The sequence below is a fragment of the Capsicum annuum genome, unplaced genomic scaffold (genome assembly GCF_002878395.1).
Source record: "Capsicum annuum cultivar UCD-10X-F1 unplaced genomic scaffold, UCD10Xv1.1 ctg75843, whole genome shotgun sequence".
Classification (NCBI taxonomy): Eukaryota; Viridiplantae; Streptophyta; class Magnoliopsida; order Solanales; family Solanaceae; genus Capsicum; species Capsicum annuum.
This window is the reverse complement of record NW_025886083.1, coordinates 13,067-22,166: the sequence shown is the minus strand read 5'-3', so window position 1 is coordinate 22,166 and position 9,100 is coordinate 13,067.

Below are 9,100 nucleotides of genomic sequence, written 5' to 3'. Positions count from 1 at the left end.
TTGTTCTCCAAATTGTTGAAGCAAAGTAACTTAATGAAACACTTGCCAGAGCCACTGCTCAATAATACATGGTCTTTTGAAGGTCGAAAAAAAGATCTTAACAAAAATGATATGGGTTCCATATGCGGGTCATACATGCTTGCATATATTGAATGGTAACAAAAATGTCAAAATCAAGGACCTTACCGAATGACAACTCTGTGGAAAGGATGCAAGAGGTCTGGGCTACAAGGGTACTACATAGAAGTTTGATGCCTGTGTATGAAAAAAAAATGTAAAAACATGGTGACAATTTTATTTTAAGCATTTAGTTAATTGTATTGTTTAATTAATGACAATTTTTTATTTTTTATGTTTGATAACAATTGTATTATTTTATTAAACTTTTAAATTTATGAATTATTACAAAAATAATTACTAAGTTCAAATACTGCAATAAGTGCATTATATAGATATAGACACTACATAATGCAATAGATGACTAACCTGTTGCAACAGATGACATATTTATTGAAAGAGATTAAACAGATATAGACTTGTCTACAATGCATAATGCAATAGATGAGTAACCTGTTGCAATAGATGTCTCATCTATTTGAAATTATCAAATACATATTTTATCTGTTGCAAGAGATGAGTAATTTATTGTAAATGACCAAATAGATAAAGAGATATGTTGCAACAGTTGGTTTATCTGTTGCAATAGATGAGTAATTTGTTGGAAATTACTAAACATATAAAGAGATATGTTGCAACAGTTGGGTTATTTATTGCAATAGATGTGTAAATTTGTTGGAAATGACCAAGCAGATAAATACATCTATTACAACAGATGGATCATCTGTTGTAATAGATGAGTATATCTATTTGATAATTTCCAACAGATGACTCATCTGTTGTAATAGGTTAAATTTATTATAATAGGTTATACACTTAGATGACCATGTAATTACTAAAATATGAATAGAAATTGTAATTTATTATTAATTCATCTTTAATTTTATTTAAATCAATTTAGTTATTACTAACAATGGCTTGATTGAAAATTTTCAAATAAAATTAGTCAATCGATCACTCTACTCAGGATGAATATACTTAGATGATCATGTAATTACTATGGGATTAATTGAATTGTAATTGAACTTATTAATTCATTTTTAATTCTAGTTAAATAAATTTAGTTATTACAAATAATGGCTTAATTTTAATCATTTCAAATCACATTGGTCGATTGATCACTTTACTTAGGACGAATACACTTAGTTGATCATGTAATTGCTATGAGTTTAATTTAAATTGTAATTGAAATTATTAAATCATATTTAATTTTAGTTAAATCAATTTAGTTATTACTAATAATGGCTTGATTTGAATCATTTTAAATAAAATTGGTCAATTAATCACTCTACTCAGGACGAATACACTTAGATGATCATCTAATTACAATGAGATCAATTGAAATTATAATTGAACTTACAAATTCATCTTTAATTTTAGTTAAATAAATTTAGTTACTACTAATAATGGATTAATTTGAATCAATAGATGACTAACTTGTTGCATTAGATGACACATCTATTGAAAATTATCAAACCATTATAGATATCTGTTACAACAGATGACAAGCCCATTGCAACAGATGACTCATATGTTGGAAATTATCAAAAATATATAGACATCTATTGTTATATATGACCTATCTATTAGAAATTATCAAACAAGTAGGATATTTTTTACAACAGATTACTAATTTTTTGGAAGATCTTTTTTTAAATCAATTTTCTATCCGAAATAAAAAAAAGATAAAATACTAGGAAGCTCAAACATTTTTAGGAGAACTCAAAAGTCCCTTTGTGTTTGGTTATCTTGTCTTTTTAATGTCTCTTATTTCTTTTCAAAGGTCACCACCACCAATATTAAAAAGCGCAACAGATGAACCTATCCGCTTTCTCAACTCTCCTTCAATTTTTACCCTATCTCTTTTTCTCTCTCTTTCCTCTTTCCTTCAATTTTCTCCTGAGATTGAATTTAGAATATTTTCCCACTGTGGATGATTCATGACATTATAAGATACCTCCTTTGGGTCATCTGACTATGAAGGTTTACAACCCCCACCCCAATTTTTTAGTAGCTCGAGCACATAGGCCTAACTTTTATTTGCACAGATGTAATGACTCCATGCCTTATCTTTATTTTTATGTTTATATATGTTTGTGAATTATGAATGAATGTATGACTAGTTTGACTACTTTTTGTTATTTATATCTACTTTTCCTTTTCTCTGATTTCATTAAATAATGGATGGTTTTCAAGAGGTTAATTTCTTCCAACTATGAGTTATATAATAATCAAGTTCATAGCTAAAGGAACAACAGGACTATTTACTGATAATGATTTGAAATAAGTGATTCCACATCAAATTAGTTAAAATAGATATGGATATTTGTTGCAACATATGATCAACCTATTGTAGCAGATGACTAATTTGTTGGACATTATCAAATATATATAGATATATGTTGCAACAGATGACTAATTTATTGGAAGAATCATAAAAGTTCTTTCTACTGGATTGAGTTCTTCCAACAGATAGGTCATCTATTATAATAGATGGGTCATCTGTTGGGAGAACACAATCCAGTAGCAAGAAATATATTGTATTATTCCAGCAGATGCTCCATCTATTACAATAAATGGGCCATCAATTGGAAGAACTCAATCCAATAGAAAGGGTTTTTAGTTTTTCCAACAGATGACCAATTTGTTGCAGCAGATGGGCCATCTATTAGAAGAACTCAATCCAGCAACAAAAGGGTTTTGATTTCTTCCAATATATGGTCCATCTGTTACAACAGATGGGCCATCTATTAGAATAACTCAATCCAGTAGAAAGGGTATTGATTTCCTTCAATAGATGGGTCATCTGTTGTAACAAATAGTTCATCTATTGGAAGAACTCAATCTAGTAGCAAAGGTTTTGATTTCTTCCTTCAGATTAGTCATTTGTTGCAACAAATGGGACATTTATTGGAAGAACTCAATACAACTCTTGCAACTAGATTGTGTTATTCCAACAAATGGCCTATTTTTGCAATAGATGGGCCATTTGTTAGAAGAACTCAATACAGTTCTTGCTACTAGATTGAGTTCTTCCAATAGATTATCCATCTATTATAATAAATGGGTCATCTATTGAAAGAAATCAAAATCCTTGCTATTGTTATAGGCTTTTAGTTTTTGAGATTGTTACCCGTACTAGAAGAAAAAAAAGGTTTTAAAGATGATCACCCTTTGAGCCTCCGTAGTTTTATACATTACTACATGATGGGAACTGAAAATAGCAATACTACTTTGTTTCTGTCACTGGGGAAGGAAGAATAAGGTGCTTACTGATGTATCCATTTCATATATGTGAAGTATTAATGATTAGGTTATTGTGATAACACACATAAAGTATAATGTTTTGTGAATGTTGTTTTTAACCGATTCGGCATTAATCTTTCAAATAAGATCTTGCATTTTACAGTTAATTTTAATAGGTTCAAACTGATACGGCTGAGGTACCAAGAAGGTATCAATACCCTGTTAAAATTTAATAATGGGTTTTCTTATGTTATGTGTCAATTTTGGAGAAGGGATCAATATTTGATGGTAGTGTAGAGATTCAATAGTGATTGGACTAGTTTGGAGAGTGCAATGGAGTTTGAGAAGGCCTTCGAAGCCTCTCACCTGCAATAAACAATAATGAAAATCCCAAAGAAATTGCCCTTGTTCAAATTTATATGGATGGGTTGCTCAAGGAGATAATTATACAATAGAAGGTGATGTGGCAGAATATCTATTAGAAAAGGGGGAGTTAAAGACTATCTTGTACCTTATTAAAGAAGAAACATAGGGTATAAAGGAAGTTGTAGCGAATCAGGCCAATGAAATTTTACACATTATCTGCAAATAAAATAATTTCATTGGACAAATTCGCTACAACTTCCTTTTTACCCTGTGTTTCTTCTTTAATAAGGTCTGAGGTAGTCCTTCATCTCCCTCTTCTCTGGCAGATATTCTCCTACAACACCTTCTTTTGTAGAATCATCTTCTTGAGCAATCTATCTATAAAAATTTGGACCAGTGCAATTTCTATGGGATTTCCATTCTTATTTGTTGTAGTGAGAGGCTTCGAAGGCCTTATCAAACTCCATTGCACTCTTAAAACATGTTCGATTACTATCGAATCTCTATGCTGTCATCAGATCTTGATCTCTTCTTCGACGTTAACATATAAACATGAGTAAAACCATCATTAAATTGTAACAAGGTATTGACACCTTTTTGGTCCTTCAGCCTTATCAGTTTGGACTTGTCAAAATTAATTGTAAAATATAGGATCTTATTTGAAGGATCAATGCCTAATTAGTCAAAAACAACATTAACAAAATCATTGTACTTTATATGTGTTGTCACAATAACCTGATCAATAATACCTTCCACATATGAAGTGGATCCATCTACAAAAACCTTATTCTTCCTACCCCAGTGATAGAAACAAAACAGTATTTTATCTTTAGTTTCCATCATGAAGTAGTGTACAGAACTACGGAGGTTCAAAGGGTAACCATCTTCAAATTCTTTCTTCTTTGCTCTTCTTGGAAGGGTAAAAATTTCAAAAACTAAAAACCTGTAGCAATAGCAAGGGTTTTAAGTTCTTCCAATAGATAATCCATCTGTTGCAACAAATGGGGAATCTATTGGAAGAACTCAATCTAGTAGGGAAAACCTGGTAGGAATTGAGAAACAAAGAACCTAAAGGGAGTTAAGAAAATAGATAGTTCATCTATTGATTTTAAATATTGGTGGTGGTGGGACCTTTGAGAAGAAAGAGGTGACATTAAAAAAAACAAGATAAGAAAACACAGGGAGACTTTTGAATTCTCTTAAAAAATATTTGTGTTCACTAGTATTTTATCATTTTCTATACTGGACAGAAAAACTTATTAAAAAAAAGATCTTCCAATAGATGATCCATCTGTTGTAAAAAATGAGACATCTGTTGGAATAACACAATTCAGTAGAAACAACTGTATTGAATTCTTCCAACAGGTGGGTCATCTGTTGGAAAAACACAATCCAGTAGCAAGAATTGTATTAAGTTCTTCCAACAGATGGGTCGCCTATTGGAAGAACTCAATCCAATAGCAAGGGTTTTGAGTTCTTCTAACAGATGGCCCATCTATTGGAACTACTCAATCCAGTAGCAAGGGTGTTGACTTCTTCCAACAGATGTCCCATCTGTTGCAACAGATGGATCATATATTAGAAGAACTCAATAAAAATAATTATTATTAAAAAAATGGTTATTACAAAGGTGAAAAGTCATGACTTTTTGATTATTTAATAAAAAATGATTCATAAATAAATAATAAGAAAAAATATGATAAACACAATTTTGTAGCTATTTAATTTTAATAACTAAAAGTCATGACTTTTCATCTTTTTTATATTTAATACTATTTTTTAAATTTAAATAATCTAAAGTCACCGGTTTTATTTAATTAAGGGAATAAATTATTAAAAAAGAGGTGAACAATCGTGATTTTTTGCTTAACACATTCAATCCTCTATAATATGTCTTCCTTACTCATCTCCTCCATTTTATTTCTTGCATCTTATCTTGCATAAAAATGCCATTACATCTTCAACCACTTCTCTTCCAAAAATAAATTTCTTTTTCTTTTGCATAAAAATGCCATTGTACGTTTCCAACATATGATAACACCCTTGCAGACTAATAAGTAATTTTTGCAGTGCTTTTTTCAACCAGGGGCAAACTCAGCTTGATGTTTAGTTTCCTAGTAGAGAGGGGCACCCCCCAAGTATATGAAAGGGAGTGTTCAAAGTGCATAACCATGAAATAGTAAGATCTATGCATTCACTACTTAGGACACGGCAGCTATATAAAGTGAGCTTTTATCCAAATTTTCCTGTAGTCCAGAAGTAATAGGGAATTTATGAAATATCTGTTGTAATAATGTAACAGACTCAATGTCAGTCCTACAAAACCTAAGCAAATTATCAACAAAGCACATGTAGATCACTTTGAATTTCCTGCATCATGGATAATGGTTGAAGTTCAAATTCAGAGCTAGGTGATTCATCTCCTTTTGCAGGTACTCCATAGCCAAAACAAATATGTATGGGGATATTGGATCCCCTTTCCTAATGCCTCTCTTGCCTCTGAATGGCTTAGTTAGTCCTTCATTTATCATAACTGAGTAAGAGACTGTACAAATCTTTGAGCAAATCCAAAGTCTACCAACATAGCATATAGGAAGTGTTAGTCAAAAGTGTCATATGCTTTTTTAAGGTCCACCTTAAGACATACCAAGGAGACATACACTTTCTTGTGTATTCCTTAAATAACTCACGGCTGAATAGTATGTTATTAATTATGCTCCCACCTTCAATAAATGCTGGCTTAGAGAACCCTACCTGATAATGTATCACTATCTTTAGTCTACTAGTAAGTATTTTTCTTACCATAAGCTTATAGAGGGTAGAACAGCATGCTATTGGCCTAAAATCCTTCACCTAAGTTGGTAAAGCATTCTTAGGTACAAGATTAATAGCAGTGCAGTTCCATGCTTGGTTCACGGATCCAATATCAAAGAACTCTTATATAGCAGCATACATATCATCTTTCACAATATCCCAGTTCTTAATAAAGAACTTCATTAGAAAGTTATCCACTTCAGGAGCTTTTCCAAAGGAATATCTTTAACAGCATGGTCAATTTTTTCAGTAGTGACCTTCTGAATTAGGGATAACTATTGTATAATGATCAGAAAAGTGCCACTTTGTATGAATTTGGTATTTGGACAAGGCATAGTATCATTACAACTCCCCATGAGATGTTAGAAGAATGACACAAATTCCACTTCATTATCAACTGGCTTGGTGAGCTTGGCTCCTGACATTGTATATGTAGATGCAATTATGTTCCTGGTTTCTCTAATTTTTAGATGAGCATGAAAGTACTTGGTGTTGAGATCACCACTTTCAATCCAGCATGCTCTTGTTTTTTTATTCAATACTTTTTTCTCCACAGTGCTCTATTTTTCAATTTCGGTAATAAGTTGTTTCTCTTTGTAAAACAAAGTCTGACAAAGAGGATTATGTATAATTTAGGCCTGCACCTGTTTAAGCTTTTGCCTAGCCTAATTAAGCTACTGGCTACAATTATCCATGTAATTATTCAGTTCTTTCAGCTCCATCTTTACTAGTTTTAGTTTTTGTCCAATATCTCTCTCAGCATCTTATTGTCCCCAAGCTCTTGCAACCATCTGTTTAAATCTTTCGTGCTCCATGCAGTATAGTAAAGTTTAAAAGGCTTGGGGTGTAGTCTAGTCTACTCCAACATTGTATCAATAATGGGGAGTAATTAGAGACTATGGGTAAGAACATCAACTTCTATATTATTGTACTGTTGTGCCAATGTAGGTTCCCCAATGCCCAGTCTATCATGTTGTATACTCTTTCTATACACAGGTTGTTTGTTACTTATTGGGAAGAAGTTACCCTTTGTCTTAAGAGGGGTAAGTTGAAATTCAACAATTAGATCTTGGAACCCCTATAGCTCAACCTTAGCAACTAGTTTCCCAATTCCATCCTCCGTGCAAAGACCATTATTAAAGTCACCAATTAATATCCATGTCCTGATTACATTAGTTCCTAGCCCCTGTAAATGATTTCATAGTTGCTCTCTCTGAGTCAATTCATATCTAACATAAACAACAATGATGAGAGAACTAGATTGTGTAATTTAATTCTCAGCAGAGCAATGTATATATTATCCATGCACCTCTAACACCTGTACAAGTAAATTCTCCTCCACGGTAACCACACCCTTCAAAGTTCAGCCTCAGGGTAATTACAATAGTAGTACCAATATTTAGTGAACTTGTGCAGTATTTTCCTAGAATTTCCCTCTTTTAATTTGGCCTCAGCACAACCACAAAAGTCTACCTTAGTTTTTTTACAGAATGAGCATCAGCTCATTCTATTTGAGGGATTGGTTTAGCCCTCTAAAATTCCAAGTGCTTAGAATTCTAGGGGTTGAAAATATCCCCCTCCACCAGCTGCACTCATCCTCGAGGAGCTTCACTCAGTATGTTGTAGGTTAAAGTTTTAAACATGTACCTGTGTTTCTAATTATTGTGGCTCCAATTCAGTAGGTACTACTTCATCTTTATTTTACGTAGACACTGGTTCTGATTCCTACTTTTGTATTTCCTCTACTTGCTCATCCTATACTCTTTGCCATTCCTAAATAGGTGGCCTATTTCTTATCCTTCTTCTTCTTTGAGGCTATTCTCGGTCTATTTGTTTTTGTTCTTTCCTCTAGCAGTGTGCCTCTTCATGCCTAATTTTTAGATATTCATTGCAAAATTCTGGCCTTCGCTCATGAATGACATCACTCCTTATGGGAAATTTATCTCAATGCACTTAGGCAAAGTTTGGATATATTAGTTTCTATCAATACTTTTGCATATGAGATGTGTTCCATCCTAGCTATTACTTTATCAGTGTACAAAGGCTTCCATAATACAATAACAAGTTTACTAAGAGCATCAGTAGACCAGTAACCTACTAGAAGGCCTGGGATTTTCACCCACAAAAGAACTTTGCTTAGGCACTTTAGATCAAACACAAAGTCTATCTCCCAGTGTTGTAAAATGGAAGGCTTGTTCTGAAAAGTATAAAGTCTAACTTGCATAATCAAATCTTGATCCTCAGCTGTGTTGAATCAAAAACATAGTAACCATCATCAAGGTAGAGGATCTAAGGTTTAGAGACAAAGTTCCATACCTATTTCACATAGTTTTCAATGGATCTAACATAAGATGTGTCTCCCAATACATATCCAATAAGCATTGTAGCCCTGTATTCCTCTTTCTCTTTAATATCATCCTTCATATAATCAAAATAAGTTTTCATTACTCTAGGCAGGTGGAATGAAGATTAGAGATGCACCCAATCGCGAGCTCCAATAGTGGTAGTGTAATACCCCATAAGATCCTAGCTCAATTCAGCTCGCGATTGCATGTTA